Source organism: Saccopteryx bilineata, chromosome 4, assembly GCF_036850765.1.
Source record: "Saccopteryx bilineata isolate mSacBil1 chromosome 4, mSacBil1_pri_phased_curated, whole genome shotgun sequence".
Classification (NCBI taxonomy): domain Eukaryota; kingdom Metazoa; phylum Chordata; class Mammalia; order Chiroptera; family Emballonuridae; genus Saccopteryx; species Saccopteryx bilineata.
The window spans coordinates 127,581,355-127,599,216 of NC_089493.1; the positions used below are offsets into that span (position 1 = coordinate 127,581,355).

A 17,862-nucleotide genomic window follows, 5' to 3' on the forward strand; every position below is an offset into this window, starting at 1 on the left:
GAATGGGTGGTCTATTCAATGGTATTGGGGCAACTGGCTACCTCAAACCATTCACAAAAGTAAGTTCAAGGTGGATCAAACATCCAAATATATATATTTTTTAAGCCTGTAAAAAAAAAGAAGAGATTATTAAAATATCAGGAAAAGTCTAACAAAATATAAAACCCAGAACACATAAAGGAAAAAATTTGCCTGACCAGGTGGTGGCGCAGTGGATACAGTGTCAGCCTAGGATGCAGAGAACACAGGTTCGAGACCCTGAGGTCATTGGCTTGAGCGCGGGCTCATCCAGCTTGAGTGCCCACCTCCCCAGCTTGAGCAAGGGGTCTCTAGCTTGAGCATGGGATCATAGACATGACCCCATGTTTGCTGGCTTAAGCTCAAGGTCGTTGCCTTGAGCAAGGGGTCACTGGCTTGGCTGTAGCCCCACGGTCAAGACACATATGAGAAAGCAATCAATGAACAACCAAGGTGCTGCAAGGAAGAACTGATGCGCCTGACCTGTGGTGGCGCAGTGGATAAAGCATCAACCTGGAACGCCGAGGTTGCCGGTTTGAAACCCTGGGCTTGCCTGGTCAAGGCACATATGGGAGTTGATGCTTCCTGCTCCTCCTTCCTTCTCTCTCTCTCTCCCTCTTTCTCTGTCTCTCCTCTCTAAAAAAATGAATAAAAAAAAAATTAAAAAAAAGAACTGATGCTTCTCATCTCTCTTCCTTCTTGTCTGTCTGTCCTTATCTGTCCTTCTTTCTATCTCTAGCTAAAAGTAAAAAAAAAAAAGTTAATCACATAAAAATTTAAAAGCTCTGTAAATCAAAATTTAAACCGATGAAGGTATTTTTTAACATGTAATGAACTCATCCAAGTCAATAAGAAAAAGGTAAAAAAAATCTGATAGAAAAGTGATTAAAGAATATGAACAAGGCCTGACCTGTGGTGGCGCAGTGGATAAAGTGTAGACCTGGAAATGCTGCAGTCGCCGGTTTGAAACCCTGGGCTTGCCTGGTCAAGGCACATATGGGAGTTGATGCTTCCTGCTCCTCCCCCTTCTCTCTCTCTGTCTCTATCTTTTCTTCCTCTCCCTCTCCTTTCTAAAAAAATGAATAAATTAAAAAAAATTAAAAATAAAAAGAATATGAACAGGTCTGACCTGTGGTGGCGTAGTGGGATAAAGCGTCGACCTGGAACACTGAGGTTGTCAGTTCGAAACCTTGGGCTTGCCTGGTCAAGGCACATATAGGAGTTGATGCTTCCTGCTCCTCTCCCCTCTCTCTTTCTCTCCCCTCTCTCTAAAAATCAATAAATGAAATATTAAAAAAAAAAAAAAAGAATATGAACAAGCCCTGGCCGGTTGGCTTCAGAAGTCAGCCTGGCATGCAGGAGTCCTGGGTTCGATTCCTGGCCAGGGCACACAGGAGAAGCGCCCATCTGCTTCTCCACCCCTCCCCCTCTCCTTCCTCTCTGTCTCTCTCTTCCCCTCCCACAGCCAAGGCTCCATGGGAGCAAAGTTGGCCCAGGCGCTGAGGATGGCTCTATGGCCGCTGCCTCAGGTGCTAGAATGGCTCTGGTTGCAACTGAGCAATGCCTCAGATGGGTGGAGCATCGCCCCCTGGTGGGCATGCCAGGTGGATCCCGGTTGGGTGCATGCGGGAGTCTGTCTGACTGCCTCCCCGTTTCCAACTTCATAAAAATACAAAAAAAAAAAAAAAAGAATATGAACAGTCCAGTCACAAAAAAAGAATTCTCTATTACCTATCTTGTTTGTAAACATTTTTTAAAAATTACACTGCTCAATGTTACCAAGAATGTGGAAAATAAGCGTTCTCTATACCCCATGATGACATTGGAAATTAGTTAAACTTTCTGACAAACATCAAATGGCTTTGAAACAGTACTTGGAAAACTTCAGAAGTTTGCCTATTACTACCTGTTACTAAATTTGAATAAATTTCTGTAGGTGTGAAGAATTGGGTTGGTTACAAGACCTGGAGCAAGAGTTTTAAGCAGAGGGCAGACCTGATACCCTGAAAATTTGCAGGCATTTACAACAAAGTCATGCAACTGACTGCCCAGTTAAAAGGCAGCTGGATATCCTGACCTGTGGTGGCACAGGGGATAAAGCATCAACCTGGGACACTGAGTTCGTCTGTTTGAGACCCTGAGCTTGCCTGGTCAAAGCACATACGAGAAGCAACAAGTTGATGCTTCCCGCTCCTCCCCCAACCCACTGTTCTCTCTCTCTCTCTCTCTTAAATCAATAAATAAAATTTTTTTTAATTTTTTATTTATTCATTTTAGAGAGGAGAGGGAGAGACAGAGAGAGAGAGAGAGTGAGAGAGAGGAGAGACAGAGAGAGAGAAGGGGGGAGGAGCTGGAAGCATCCACTCCCATATGTGCCTTGACCAGGCAAGCCCAGGGTTTTGAACAGGCGACCTCAGCATTTCCAGGTTGATGCTTTATCCACTGCGCCACCACAGGTCAGGCAATAAATTTTTTTAAAAATAAAAAATTTTTAAAAAGAGGCCCTGGCCGATTGACTCAGTGGTAGGACCATCTCCTATTGTGTAGAGGTCCCGGGTTCAACTCTCAGTCAGGGAACACAGGAAAAGCAACCATCTGCTTCTTCACTCCTCCCCCACCTGCAGCCATGGCTCTATTGGTTCAAAGGCATTGGCTTCAGGCACTGAGGATGGCCCCAGGCACTGACAGCTCTATGGAGCCTCTGTCTCAGGCACTAAAAATAGCTTGGTTGCAAGCATGGCCAAAGATGAGCAAAGCATGGCCCCATAGGGGGTTGCTGGGTGGATCTTGGTCAGAAAACATGCGTGAGTCTATCTCCTTTCCTCACTTGGAAAAGAAGGGGGAAAAAAAAAAAGAAAGAAAGGCAGCTGGATGGATGTTCATGGGATAGATAATAAAATAACTTTGAATTTTAATAAATTTTTATAAACTTGGTTTTTAAGAAATGCAAATCCTTTGACTCAACAACTCCATTTCACAGAACTTGGTACAAGAAAATGAATGGCTAGTTAGGCAAATATACCTACTCATATGGGGACACATGGAAATAATATGTTATTAATAGATTCCTATGCAACTGACTCAAAGAACAGAGGATAGCTGTATGTGCAAATATGGAAAAAAGTCCAAAATGTGTTCTTTAGTGAAAAGTAGGTGCAAATTAGTAAGTGAGATAAAAATCTGTTTATAAAATTAAAATATCTTTACTTAAGAGTATATGTCAAGCCCTGGCCGGTTGGCTCAGCGGTAGAGCGTCGGCCTGGCGTGCGGGGGACCCGGGTTCGATTCCCGGCCAGGGCACATAGGAGAAGCGCCCATTTGCTTCTCCACCCCCCCCTCCTTCCTCTCTGTCTCTCTCTTCCCCTCCCGCAGCCAAGGCTCCATTGGAGCAAAGATGGCCCGGGCGCTGGGGATGGCTCCTTGGCTTCTGCCCCAGGCGCTAGAGTGTCTCTGGTCATGGCAGAGCGACGCCCTGGAGGGGCAGAGCATCACCCCCTGGTGGGCAGAGCATCGCCCCTGGTGGGCGTGCCGGGTGGATCCTGGTCGGGCGCATGCGGGAGTCTGTCTGACTATCTCTCCCCGTTTACAGCTTCAGAAAAATACAAAAAAAAAAAAAAAAAAAAAGAGTATATGTGAAGGCCCTGGCCAGTTGGCTCAGGGTAGAGCATCGGCCCAGCATGTGGAAGTCCCAGGTTCGATTACCAGTCAGGGCACACAGGAGAAGCGCCCATCTGCTTCTCTACCCTTCCCCCTCTCATGCCTCTCTATCTCTCTCTTCCCATCCCACAGCCAAGGCTCCACTGGAGCAAAGTTGGACCAGGCGCTGAGGACGGCTCCATGGCCTCTGCCTTAGGTGCTAAAATGGGTCCAGCTGCAAAGGAACAACGCCCCAGATGGGTAGAGCATCACCCCCTAGTGGGCTTGCTAGATGGATCCTGGTAGGGCACATGTGGGACTCTGTCTGGCTGCTTCCCTGCTTCTAACTTTGGAAAAAGAAAAAAGAAAAGAAAAAAAAAGGGGGGGTATATGTCAAACAATAGTTATTATATCTCAGGAAGAATTACAGGGTAATTTTCACGTTTTAATTTGTTTTGTTTGAACTTATTATAACAGGCATGCAATTATTTAAAAATCAGCAAGAAACAATAAAGGTATTTAAAAATAGAAGGTAGAAATGCCTGACCTGTGGTGACACGGTGGATAAAGCATTGACCTGGAATGTTGAGGTTGCTTGTTTAAAATCCCGGGTTTACCAGGTCCAGGCACATGCAAGAAACAACTACTGGAAGTTGATGCTTCCCACTTCTTTCCCCACCTCCTTCTCTCTCTTTCTCTCACCTTCTCTCTCTCTCTCTCTCTCTCTCTCTCTCATCAATAAATAAAATCAGCCTGACCTCTGGTGGCGCAGTGGATAAAGCGTTGACCTGGGAACATTGAGGTTGCCGGTTCAAAACCCTGCACTTGTCTGGTCAAGGCATATATGGGAGTTGATGCTTCCTGCTCCTCCCCCCTTTCTTTCTCTCTCTCTCTCTCTCTCTCTCTTTCTCTCTCTCTCTCTCTCTCTTCCTCTCCCTCCCTCCTCTCTAAAATAAATAAATAAAAATAAATTCTTTAAAAAAAAAAAAATAAATAAATAAAATCATTTTTGCCCATCCAGGCGGTGGTGCAGTAGATAGAGAGTCGGATTGAGATTTGGAGGACCCAGGTTCGAGACCCCAAGGTTGCCAGCTTGAGCGCGGGCTCATTTGATTTGAGCAAAGCTCACCAGCTTGGACCCAAGGTCGCTGGCTCAAGCAAGGGGTTACTCGGTCTGCTGAAGGCCCACAGTCAAGGCACATATGAGAAAGTAATCAATGAACAACTAAGGTGTTGCAACGAAAAACTGATGATTGATGCTTCTAGTCTCTCTCCATTCCTGTCTGTCTCTATCTGTCCTTCTCTCTGACTGTCTCTTTCAAAACTAAATAAATAAATAAATAAATAAAATCTTTTAAAAAAGGTAGAAAGTATCTCTCTCTCTCTCTCTCTCTCTCTCTTTTTTTACACAGGCAGAGATAGACGGGGCAGACAGACAGAAATGAAGAGAGATGAGAAGCATCAATCACTAGTTTTTCGTTGGGCGTTGCGACTTCTTAGTTGTTCATTGATTGCTCTCTCATATGTGCCTTGACCGCGGGCCTTCAGCAGACCGAGTAACCCCTTGCTGGAGCCAGCGACCTTGGGTCCAAGCTGGTGAGCTTTTTGCTCAAACCAGATGAGCCTGCGCTCAAGCTGGAGACCTCGGGGTCTCAAACCTGGGTCCTTCCACATCCCAGTCCAATGCTCTATCCACTGTGCCACCGCCTGGTCAGGCAGTATATCTCTTTTTTTTATTTTTTATTTTTTATTTTATTTATTCATTTTAGAGAGGAGAGAGAGGGAGGGAGAGAGAGAAGAGAGAGACGGGGGAAGGAGTGGAAGCATCTACTCCCATATGTGCCTTGACCAGGCAAGCCCAGGGTTTCGAACCGGTGACCTCAGCATTTCCAGGTCGACGCTTTATCCACTGCGCCACCACAGGTCAGGCAGTATATCTCTTTTTACTTATTAAATTTCAAAGGCTTAAAAGTTTAAAAGTACCTACTGTTGATCAGCATTTCAGTGAACGGGCAGTCTTCTGCTACAGTGTGAGAAGGGTGATACATTTTATATGTAGATACCCATCAGATGCATAAATTCCACTTCTAACAATTTATTCTTAGAAAATAATTGTACACATTACCGACCTGTGGTGGCGCAGTGGATCAAGCATCAACCTGAAAAGCTGAGGTCGCTGGTTCAAATCCCCCGGCTTGCCCTGTCGAGGCTCATGCAGAGATGTGACTGTGGTAGGTTAATACTTCCCACTCTTCACCCCCACCATTCCCTCTCTCTAAAATCAATAAATAAAATCTTAAAAAAAAAAAAAAGAAAAGAATTGGCCTGACTGGTGGTGGTGCAGTGCATAGTGTGTCAACCTGGGATGCTGAGGTCTCAGGTTTGAAACCCTGAGGTTGCCGGCTTGAGTGCAGGGTCACTGGCTTGAGCATGGCATCATCATGATCTCATGGTTGCTGGCTTGAGCCTAAAGATTGCTAGCTGGAGCCCAAGTTGCTGGCTTGAGCAAGGAGTCAGAGGCTTGGCTGGAGCCCCCCAGTCAAGGCATGTATGAAAGAGCAATCAATGAACAACTGAAGTGGCACAACTAGAGTTGATGCTTCTCATCTCTCTTCCTTCCTGTCTCTCTCTCAAAATAAAATAAAAATGTAAAAAAAAAAATTGGACACAAATTCAAATGCATAAGAACATTCACTGAAGTGTGGTTAGAGGAGAAGAAACAATAGGGCATGAACAAATTATAGTTTATTCATAGAATAGAAGGCTATGTAACTATCAAAATTGTCGTTGTTTATTAAAATTTATTTCAAATGTCCATTAACACAGAAAAATTGCATTATATAACATTGGATAAAGCATTCTATAGAACAGCATGCATAATAATATATATGTAGGAAGGATGCTCACCAAAATTCCAACAATATTTTTCTCCATCAGTTGAGATTTCAGGTGGAGTTTTTTATTCCATGTATGTTTTATTGATTTTAGAGAGAGGAAGGGAGAGAGCAAGAGCGAGACGGGAACATCTGTCCTGCATGTGTCCTGACCAGGGATTGAACCAGCAGCCTCTGTGCTTCGGGATGATGCTCTAACCAACTGAGCTATCCAGCCAGGGCAGGATTTTAGGTGTTTTTTATTTTCTTCTTATACCTTTCTATATACTTTACCTAAATTTTATGATAATAAATAATTTTCACTTGAAAAAAAGAAATTAAGAAAGAAGGATAAAGATGTAGGACCCCCCCCCAAAAAAAACCCCCAGAACAACTTGTTCCTAGGGCACAGCCACATGAACTGACAGATACTTCTGAAGTTCCAAATTCCTAAAATCTCATTCTTCCTACATAGACACCTCAAAATCCAACAGAAAAATAAACCTGGATTTTAAAAATGTACTTTGCCAAATCCTAACATGTAATAAAACTGTACAAAACTAAACACATACCAGAGCAGGGAAAACTTGTGAAATCTGAACAGGGCGATGGATTATGTCAATGTCAATTTTCTGGTTGGGCTATTGTGCTACTGTCAAGTATGTTGTTACCACTGGGAAAAACTGGGTGAAAGGTGCATGAGAACTCAGTATTGTTTTATACAATTGCATGTGAATCAACAATTATCTTAAAACAAAAAGTGTATTTTTAAAAAATAAACTTTGCACCTTGAAACAGAAAACAGGTCAAGCTTTTCGTAAGAGCCTGGGTCTCACCTGATCAGGTGGTAGCACAGTGGATAGAGCATCGAACTGGGACACAGAGGACTCAGGTTTGAAACCTCAAGGCTGCCAGCTTGAGCATGGGCTCATCGGCTTGAGCACAAGCTGACCAGCTTGAGCGTGGGGTCGCTGGCTTGAGCATGGGATCATAGATATGACCCCTTGGTTGCTGGCTTAAGCCCAAGGTTGCTGGCTTGAGCAAGAGGTCACCTTCACTGCTGTAGTCCACTAGTCAACGCACATATGAGAAGGCAGTCAATGAACAACTAAGGAGCCGCAACGAAAAACTGATGTTTCTCATCTCTCTCCCTTTCTGTCTATCCCTATCTGTCCCTTTCTCTGACTCTCTGTCTCTGTCAAAAAACAAACAAACAAAAAAACCCATAAAAAACCTGAGTGTCAGAATTCCAAAGCCGGAGGCAATGCAGAGAAACTACGTTTTAGTGACCAGGACATTACACAGATGGAGACCTTTCAGTGGGCCAGATATGACTGTGGAGATGAAGAAAGGGAGGCCCACAGCCAGCAGTAGTTACTACTGCATTAATTTGTGGTACATGGATTTGGGATCAAACTGGCAACCTTTGCATACCAGGATGATGCTAACCCACCAGGGCTTATTAGATTTTTTTTTTAAATGAATTCTTTTTTAAAATTTATTTTATTTTATTTTATTTTATTTTTTACAGGGACAGAGAGGGAGTCAGAAAGAGGGATAGATAAGGACAGACAGGAACGAAGAGAGATGAGACGCATCAATCATCAGTTTTTCGTTGCGACACCTTAGTTGTTCATTGATTGCTTTCTCATATGTGCCTTGACCGTGGGCCTTCAGCAGACCAGGTAACCCCTTGCTCGAGCCAGCGATCTTGGGTCTAAGCTGGTGAACTTTTTGCTTAAGCCAGATGAGCCCATGCTCAAGCCAGATGAGCCCGTGCTCAAGCCAGTGACCTCAGGGTCTCGAACCTGGGTCATCCACATCCCAGTCCAATGCTCTATCCACTGTGCCACCACCTGGTCAGGCATTAGATTTTTAATGTAGCCTATAGCTCCTACAATGATAGAAAATACAATTTTAATTTGATCAGCAACAAAACTTATTTAAAATATATACAAACTCCAGAACTGATTACTTAAAAAAAAACCCACTCTGCTAGCAATAAACACCCTTGGTGCTGAGATTGTGATCTCTACATACCATTTCCCACTAAAAGAAACCTGTACTGCCTGACCAGGTGGTGGCGCATCAGACTAGGATGCAGAAGTCCCAGGTTCGAGACCTTGAGGTCACCAGCTTGAGCGCAGGCTCATCTGGCTTGAGCAAAAAAGCTCACCAGTTTGGACCCAAGGTTGCTGGCTCGAGCAAGGGGTTACTCGGTCTGCTGAAGGCCCGCAGTCAAGGCACATATGAGAAAGCAATCAATGAACAACTAAGGTGTCACAATGAAAAACTGATGATTGATGCTTTTCATCTCTCTCTGTTCCTGTCTGTCTGTCCCTTTCTCTGACTCTCTCTGTCCCTGTAAAAAAAAAAAAAGAGGCCCTGGCCGGTTGGCTCAGTGGTAGAGTGTCGGCTTGGCGTGCAGAGGTCCCGGGTTCGATTCCCGGCCAGGGCACACAGAAGAGGCGCCCATCTGCCTCTCCACCCCTCCCCCTCTCCTTCCTCTCTGTCTCTCTCTTCCCCTCCCGCAGCCAAGGCTCCATGGGAGCAAAGATGGCCCGGGCGCTGGGGATGGCTCCTTGGCCTCTGCCCCAGGCGCTAGAGTGGCTCTGGTTGCGGCAGAGTGATGCCTCCGGAGGGGCAGAGCATTGCCCCCTGGTGGGCGTGCCGGGTGGATCCCGGTCGGGCACATGTGGGAGTCTGTCTGACTGTCTCTCCGCATTTCCAGCTTCAGAAAAATACAAAAAAAAAAAAAAAAAAAAAAAAAAGGAACCTGTATTCCTTGAAAATATATGGCTGATTCCAGATTTGGGGCAGGAAATACACAAATGAGTACAGTGGTACCTTGACACATTAGTTTAATTTGTTTCATGGCCAAGCTTGTGACTCAATCTGCTCATTTGTCAAATCGAATTTCCCCATTTAAATGAATGGGATTGCCTGACCAGGTGGTGGCACAGTGGATAGAGCGTCGGACTGGGATGCGGAAGCACCCAGGTTCGAGACCCCGAGGTCGCCAGCTTGAGCGCGGGCTCATCTGGCTTGAGCAAAGAGCTCACCAGCTTGGACCCAAGGTCGCTGGCTCCAGCAGGGGGTTACTCGGTCTGCTGAAGGCCCACAGTCAAGGCACATGTGAGAAAGCAATCAATGAACAACTAAGAAGTCGCAACACGCAACAAGAAACTGATGATTGATGCTTCTCATCTCTCTCTCTGTTCCTGTCTGTCTGTCCCTGTCTATCTCTGCCTCTGTAAAAAAAAAAAAAAAAAAAAAAAAAAGAATGGGATTGCAATTAATCCATTCCAGCCCCCAAAAACCACATGTATTTTTTGTTTTATATGCTTTTATTTGTTTATTTTTATTTTATTTATTTTATTTTTGTGGCAGAGACAGAGTCAGAGAGAGGGACATATAGGGATAGACAGACAGGAAGGGAGAGAGATGAGAAACATCAATTCTTCGTTGCAGCTCCTTAGTTGTTCATTGATTGATTTCTCATATGTGCCTTGACCCGGGGGCTACAGCAGACCAAGTGTCTCCTTATTCAAGCCAGCGACCTTGGGCTCAAGCTGGTGAGCCTTGCTCAAACCAGATGAGCCCGCGCTCAAGCTGGCTACCTCAGGGTCTCAAACCTGGGTCCTCCACATCTCAGTCCGATGCTCTATTCACTGCGCCACCGCCTGGTAAGGCTGTTTTATATGCTTTTAAATAAGAAAATGTACTTTATAAAAAACAAATACAGCCTGACCTGTGGTGGCGCAGTGGATAAAGCGTCGACCTGGAAATGCTGAGGTTGCCAGTTCAAAACCCTGTGCTCGCCTGGTCAAGGCACATATGGGAGTTGATGCTTCCTGCTCCTCCCCCCCTTCTCTCTCTCTGTCTCTCTCTCTCCTCTCTTTCTCCTTTCTAAAATTAATAAAAAAAAAACAAAAACAAAAACAAAAACAAAAAAACAAATACATATACACACACACACATAATAAGAGAGACTGTGAAGTGTATTTACCTTCAAGGTCAGGCAAAAATGCTGGCAGAGAGGGAGGAGACTGGTGGAGAAGGTATTCATTTCATGCACTATTGCTTAACATAACTTACTCTCTACACACTTAATGCTACATTTAATTGCAAAAATTTTTATTTATTTATTCATTTTAGAGAGGAGAGAGAGAGAGGGAGAGAGAGACAGAGAGAGAAGAGAGAGACAGGGGAGAGGAGCTGGAAGCATCAACTCCATATGTGCCTTGACCAGGCAAGCCCAGGGTTTCGAACCGGCGACCTCAGCATTTCCAGGTCGACGCTTTATACACTGCACCACCACAGGTCAGGCTAATTGCAAAATTTAACTTACACACTACATATGATATGTAACTTTATCGCTCAACTTAATTGCTATTTCTTTACTTTGCTTAATCATCATAATTTTCTTCACTTACTTTTGACTTTTTCGCCACACTTTCCTCACTTTCACTCAGAGACCGTTTCAACAAAAACCTTTCCATGGAAGTTTGTTTCTTCCTCCCTTTCAGAATGTTTGGCAAGCCATCTAGTGGCGGGTGGCAGAAGCTGTGATTCAAATGTCTGCTTGTGACTTAAAGCAAAAAATCTCACTGCTCGTCTCTCAACTTGCTTGTGATTTAAAGTGCTCGTGTGTCAAGGTACCACTGTATAAAATATCTAATCATACCAGACGGCAGAGAAGCCATCAAAGACCTCAGTCATGGCATAAGGACTTCATAAACCTCTGAAGATGGGACAAAAATGGGACAATTTGAGCATCAATAAGAATGATGTCGCCCTGGCCGGATAGCTTGGTTGGTTAGAGCATCATCCGGAAGCACAGAGGTTGCCAGTTCGATCCCGTCAGGGCACATACAAGATGGATCAATGTTCCTGTCTTTCTCTCACTCTCTCCCTTCCTCTCTCTCTAAAGTTAATAAAAAAATAAATAAATAAATAAATAAAAGGATGATGTCTACAATGAACTGAAACACTTCAAAATTGTTTAAATCCAGGCCTGACCTGTGGTGGCGCAGTGGATAAAGCGTCGACCTAGAAATGCTGAGGTCGCCGGTTCGAAACCCTGGGCTTGCCTGGTCAAGGCACATATGAGAGTTGATGCTTCCTGCTCCTCCCCCCTTCTCTCTCTCTCTCTCCTTTCTAAAATGAATAAAAAATAAAAAATAAAAAAACAAAACAAAACAAAATTGTTTAAATCCATGAAATAACAATACAAAAATGACTTATTGGGCCCTGGCTGGGTAGTTCAGTGGATTAGAGCATCCTCCCACTAAGCCAAGGTTGTGAGTTTGATCCCTGACCAGGGCACACACAAGAATCAGCTAATGCATAAATAAGTGGAAGAACAAATTATGTTTTCTCTCTCTCCTTCCTCTCTCTCTAAAATCAATTAAAAATTTTTTTAATTAAAAAAATTACTCGGTCTGACCTGTGGTGGCGCAGTGGATAAAGCGTTGAACCTGGAAATGCTGAGGTCGCCGGTTCGAAACCCTGGGCTTGCCTGGTCAAGGCACATATGGGAGTTGATGCTTCCAGCTCCTCCCCCCTTCTCTCTCTCTGTCTCTCCCTCTGTCTCTCCCTCTCCTCTCTAAAATGAATAAATTAAAAAAAAATTACTCATTGGTCATCTTTGGTAGATACTAGGGACCCATTTCATTATTTTGAAAAATTGTAAGTAAAAAGAGTTAAGTTTTTAATGCTGCCTTTCTAGTATTAGCTATACCTCAGAGTAACCAAATAGCTGAAGAGACAGTTTTTTTTTTCTTTTCTTTTTTCTTTTTGCATTTTTCTGAAGCTGGAAACAGGGAGAGACAGTCAGACAGACTCCCGCATGCGCCCGACCGGGATCCACCCGGCACGCCCACCAGGGGCGACGCTCTGCCCACCAGGGGGCGATGCTCTGCCCATCCTGGGCGTCACCATGTTGCAACCAGAGCCACTCTAGCACCTGAGGCAGAGGCCACAGAGCCATCCCCAGCGCCCGGGCCATCTTTGCTCCAATGGAGCCTTGGCTGCGGGAGGGGAAGAAAGAGACAGAGAGGAAAGCGCGGCGGAGGGGTGGAGAAGCAAATGGGCGCTTCTCCTGTGTGCCCTGGCCAGGAATTGAACCCAGGTCCTCCGCACGCTAGGCCGATGCTCTACCGCTGAGCCAGCCGGCCAGGGCCAAGACAGTTTTTTTTTTAATGGGAAGAATCAAGCTAATAAATGATGAAAGAGTTATAGAATTAGAGCAATACCATTTTAAAATCCCTAATGAAATAATGGGTCTAAATAAAATAATCATCAATGTCTGCTGACATCGTCCAAAGAGAAATAACCAGATGTGCTTCCTCAAGTTCTTCCAAATGTGCTTCCCCAAGTGCTCAATATCTCTTGAGTCTGAGCCACTTCTAGATACGACTCTATTTATAGGAAAACAGGGTTAGAGGAATATTTTAAACAACACTAAGAAACTGGGGAATACTATAGGATAAGTAAATCCTGTTTCTTCAACAAATAAATTACAACAATAACAAAAAAAGAAGAAATGGAAAGAGAACCTACAGTTTACAAGAGATTACAGAGATATAGATATATAGATTCAATGCATTAACCAACTGCAAAACCTCATTTGTATCCTTATTAAAAGAAATAATGGCACAAAAACATTACGAGCTGATGGGGGAACTTTAAATGATATTAATGTGTAATGATTTTAAGGAGTTATTGTTATTGTTGTTTTAGGTGTAAAAATATTATAGTTTTATTTTATTATTTTTAAAAATTTTTATTGATTGATTTTAGAGAGAAAGGAAGGGAAAGAGAGAGACAGGAACATCATTCTGTTCCTGTATGTGCCCTGACTGGGGATCAAACCAGTAACCTCTATGCTTTGAGACGATGCTCTAACCAACTATCTGGCCAGGGCTTTGTAGTTACATTTTTAAAGAGATAAACATTTTTTTAACTTGTTTAGTAATGAAGGAAGCCCAGTATGAATATCAATTCTGAGGTATTTTGGTTGGGTTGTTTTAAAATAAAATTTTGAGCCTAGCCTGTGGTGGTACAATGGATAGAGCTTTGACCTAGGATACTGAGGTTGCTGGTTTGAAACCTTGGGCTTGCCCAGTCAAGGCACATGCAACAAGCAAACAATGAACAACTAAAGTGAAGCAACTATAAATTGATACTTCTCACTCTTACCCCCCTGCCTTGTAAAATCAATAAATAAAATAAAATTTTGAGTAGTCCTTCAAAATTCAGAACTTATTTTAAAGTAGCATTTTGTGTGGTGCTGGCGATTATGGGAAAGATTCAAGTAATCTGATTACTGTCCATTTAAAAAAAATTAACCATGTTGTTTTTCAGTTCTGAGAAAACACTAATTTAGGACAAGAACTTGGATCAACCACAGTAAGTTATTAACACACTCCAGTCCTAAATTATGACTTTACATTTCTAGACTAATAAAAATGCTCAGTTGCCTGACCAGGTGGTGCAATGGATAGAGCATCAACCTGGGATGCTGAGGACCCAGGTTAGGAAATCAAGGGTTGCTGGCTTGAACATGGGCTCATCCAGCTTGAACAAAGGCTCACCAGCTTGTGCGCGCTGGTGATCCCATGGTCGCTGACTTAAGCCCAAGGTTGCTGGCTTGAGCAAGGGATCGCTAGCTTGGCTGGAGCCTCCCAGTCAAGGCACATATGAGAAACAATCACTGATCTAAAAGTGATGCAACTACGAGATGAGAGCTTCTCATCTTTCTCCCTTCCTGTTTGTCTCTCTCTGACTCTTTCACTAGAAAGAAAGAAAGAAAGAAAGAAAGAAAGAAAGAAAGAAAGAAAGAGGAAGGAAGGAAGGAAGGAAGGAAGGAAGGAAGGAAGGAAGGAAGGAAGGAAGGAAGGAAAAAAGAACAGTTGTAGAGTGGGGAGAAAGGAGAAGGGTTTGCCCTGCAGAGGCTTCTGTTCTGGGAAGCAACCCCTTCCTTTGGCATCTATACTATGTAGCAGGTAGGTCCTCCTTGGAGAGACAATTCCTTCTCAATTACACAGAAGCTCCATGCCCAGGGACTTCTGCCCTCCCCCTCCTCCTTCCTTTCCTACACTAGTAAACAGCTGGGGAATTCATCAAAGCTTCAAAGGGTAGTGATACTAGGTGGTGACAGGTCAATGCCCAGCAGCCCAGGTGAATAGAAGCATAGTGGCCAAGAAGGACTTCCTGCCAAAGAATGATTTTTCACTTCTCAGAAAAGGAGAAAAACAAAAAAATGATTTTCTGGTTCCCAGCCTCAGACACTGGACACCAAAGTGAAATGCTGAACTGTTTTCAAATTCATGGGCTTTCCATAGGTAGTCACAGCAAAGAAGAAATTATATGTATAGGGAAAAAACCACCTTCAGAAATTGAGGGGAAACATGCTAGGTAGCCGAATCACTGAATGAATGCATGGGGATGGACTTTAGGGGGTTCACAGTCCAGTCACCTTACCTGGTAGGGAGGGGGTGTCCCCTCTGTTCCTTACAACTCTGGAACTCTGAAAGGAGCTGGACTTACAAGCTAGTGGAAGTTGCACATAGGACAAAGCAGACCCAAAGAAAACCTGACTTGTCTTCAAGTCACAGCAACAGGAATGGCATTAGGCTGAGGGCTCATTTCTGATTCCCTGAACAAGGCTCTTCATGCTGGTCTGATAAATAGGGTATGTGGCATTTAAGGGCCAAAGCTACCACTTAACCAGGTTAAGGGCTGGGTGGAGCCACCCAAGCAGGTCTGTGGAAGAACTCCAGGGAGGCTGGGTAGCAAAAAGCCACCATGAGTATGGCCAACTTCAACCTCAGAAGATGAACCGAAATGGATGAACTGGCACACATGTCTTTCTGGTCTGCACTAAAATGGCCTAAAGCTAACTTTTTGAAATTTGAAAGCAACCAGTAACATCAAGGCATGGACAGGGCCTGGGCTGCCTCTTCTAGGCTATTCAGAACATTCTCCCAAAGGCAAGTCAGTAAGGAGAACTTTAATTTGCCCTCAGCAGAAACTCTCTTGTTAACTTAGTGCAGCCCGTCAGCTTCACCTACTAGGCTGCCCATTTGCCCCAGAGATGCTCCCTGCTTTACTGGCCCTGTCAAACTGTGACCTCACACCTGAGCGTGTCTGCCAGCATGGACTGGACTGAACTCCAGTCAGTGTGACCAGCAGACTGTGGAGACTGCCCCTCACCGCAGAATGGGAGGGGCACCCTCTGCCTACCTCTCCCTGAAACTCCAGAAGTCTTTGCTTGGAAAAGAGATGTACAGCTGGGGGTGTACATGGGGCAAAGACATCACAGATGCTCAGGGTACTGTCTTTCTCTAAGAGCCCAATCTCCACAAGGATGGCACCTTTAAACAATCTTGGAGGGGGGCAGCAAACGGTAGAGCAGGTGGGTAGGGCCCCACCAGTTTCTTTGCTGACAGGACAGATGGAGCTCTAAAGCATTCCACCAGCTTCAAATACCTGGGTGGAGTGGGCACCAGGCTCATACATCCATGCCACCTGCCCCAGTGCCAGCTGACTAGGGGTGCCAGGCTGCCTTCCAGAGCTCAGACTGTGGCACCTGGGACATGGGCAAGGGCAGGAATTTACAGCCTCATCCACTGGCTCTGCCTTCCCCCAAATAATCCCACCCTCCAAGGCCCCAACAAACACCTCAAGGGGCAGAGGCCATAATTCTTTAGGTCACCTGAAACACCACCTCCTTGCCCAGCTGCAAGAACTCTCCTTCCTCTCAGGGTGACTTTGGATCAGATACCGAGGCTGAGAGACTGGCCCCGGCCCGCCCGACAGGGACGGGCCCGACGCACGGGTGCGGCTCGGTCGTGCCAGGACAGCTTCACGCTGCCTCCTGGGCAGCCGCGGGCCGCTACAATTTTAGACCCCGCTGGGAAGGCAGGGAGGCTGACACCCACATCGGGGGGCCAGCCTTTGGGTGGGGATCAGTGAGGACTGGGAGTCGATATGGCTTGGGAAGGAAGAAAGGAATGAATGAATTGCAAGCATGCCTGCATGCGTGAACTGCGATGATGGCAGAGGTAGGCGTCCCAAGGAGGGTGCCCACGCCCGTCCCGACGCCGCTAGGACATCCCTCATCCCCATGTCCCGACCTCCTGCGCAGAGGGCAGACAGCCCGGACGACACGCCCAGCGCGAACGCCCCGCAGCCCGCGAGGCGCCGAAGCCGGCGCAGCGCAGCGCTGCCTTGGAGCCAAGCCTACATTCCAGCGGCGGAAAGAGCCGGCCCTCCGGGCTAAGGGCACCCAGGCGCTGAGGGCCTCGCCCCGCCCTTCGCGCAGCCTCCGGGGTCCCGAGCCCGACACGCGGGTTGCACCCCCTTACCTGCCCGCCTCGGCTGCCTCGTCCCCTGCTCAGAGCGGTCTTTGCGGAGCCTCCAGCAAACGCGGAGATCCCACGGCCCAACTGCATGCCGCCCCGCCCCCGCCTGCCGGAGGGCGCGTCTTCGATTGGCCGCTCCTTCCTCTCCAGATTCAAGGTGGGGCCCAAGCTCCGCACAGATCCCACCGCCCCTTCCCAGGTCTGCACCTCCGGCCCTATCACAGCGAGGGCCTTGGGTCGCCTCCTCGTTCTTCCTCTTGAGCCTTCGCAGTCTCGCAGCTCGGTGCTCTCCGCAACAACCGATCCCAGCCTTCTGAACTCTCCCAACACTGAACTCCAAGGTAGCTTTCAATGTCTCTCCGCACCAACTTAGGGAGGGCCTGAATGGGGAACACCAGAGGCAACGAGGAACCCGACAGTCGTACAAACTGGGAGCTACTATGCTGTCATGCACTTTTCTCAAAGTTGGAAACTTCAGTCTCCCAGGCAGAAAACTTCTGGAGAAGTCTGGGAAGAGTGGAAGATGGATGGCCAGAACATCCAGAGCGGAGGACGCACAGGCAGAAGGGTTGATTGCTGGTGTTGTTGGGGTGACAGTAAACAGGACGTTGAGAATGGGATCAAACTTGGCTTCCCCCAACCGTTTTGGCCTGCAGATCCCTTCCTTCGTATCCCCACCATATAGGTTTTAGTCCTTGGAAGTGGTCAGAGGGCTTGATGACACAAACTGGATTCAGTTCTATTCCCAAACCTCTCCCACCTCCTTGACCTATTACTATCTTGGAGGGAGGGTGTTGACAAACACAAGGGGCACAAACGGAGCCGCGGTTTGAAATTGTTCTGGAAATCGGGAGCAGAAGCTGGTCTTAGGGGTCAGGGCTCATCCTGCAGCCTCTATCAGGGGCCTCTGCTGCACAATGGTCTAAAGCAGGGGTTGGGAACCGTTTTGGCCGAGGGAACCATGA

At 46.0% G+C, this 17,862-nt stretch overlaps 1 protein-coding gene across 3 annotated transcripts in view; it reads right to left on the reverse strand.

Moving 5' to 3' along the window:
* GRAMD2A (GRAM domain containing 2A) overlaps positions 1-17,198 on the reverse strand; it is a 54,321-nt gene extending 37,123 nt beyond the window's left edge. For all 3 annotated transcript variants that reach the window (XM_066278014.1, XM_066278016.1, XM_066278015.1), the window contains exon 1: positions 16,901-17,198. The gene's annotated coding sequence lies outside the window, so the exon portion shown is untranslated. The remainder of the gene's footprint in view (positions 1-16,900) is intronic.
* Between the last annotated feature and the right edge of the window lie 664 nt (positions 17,199-17,862).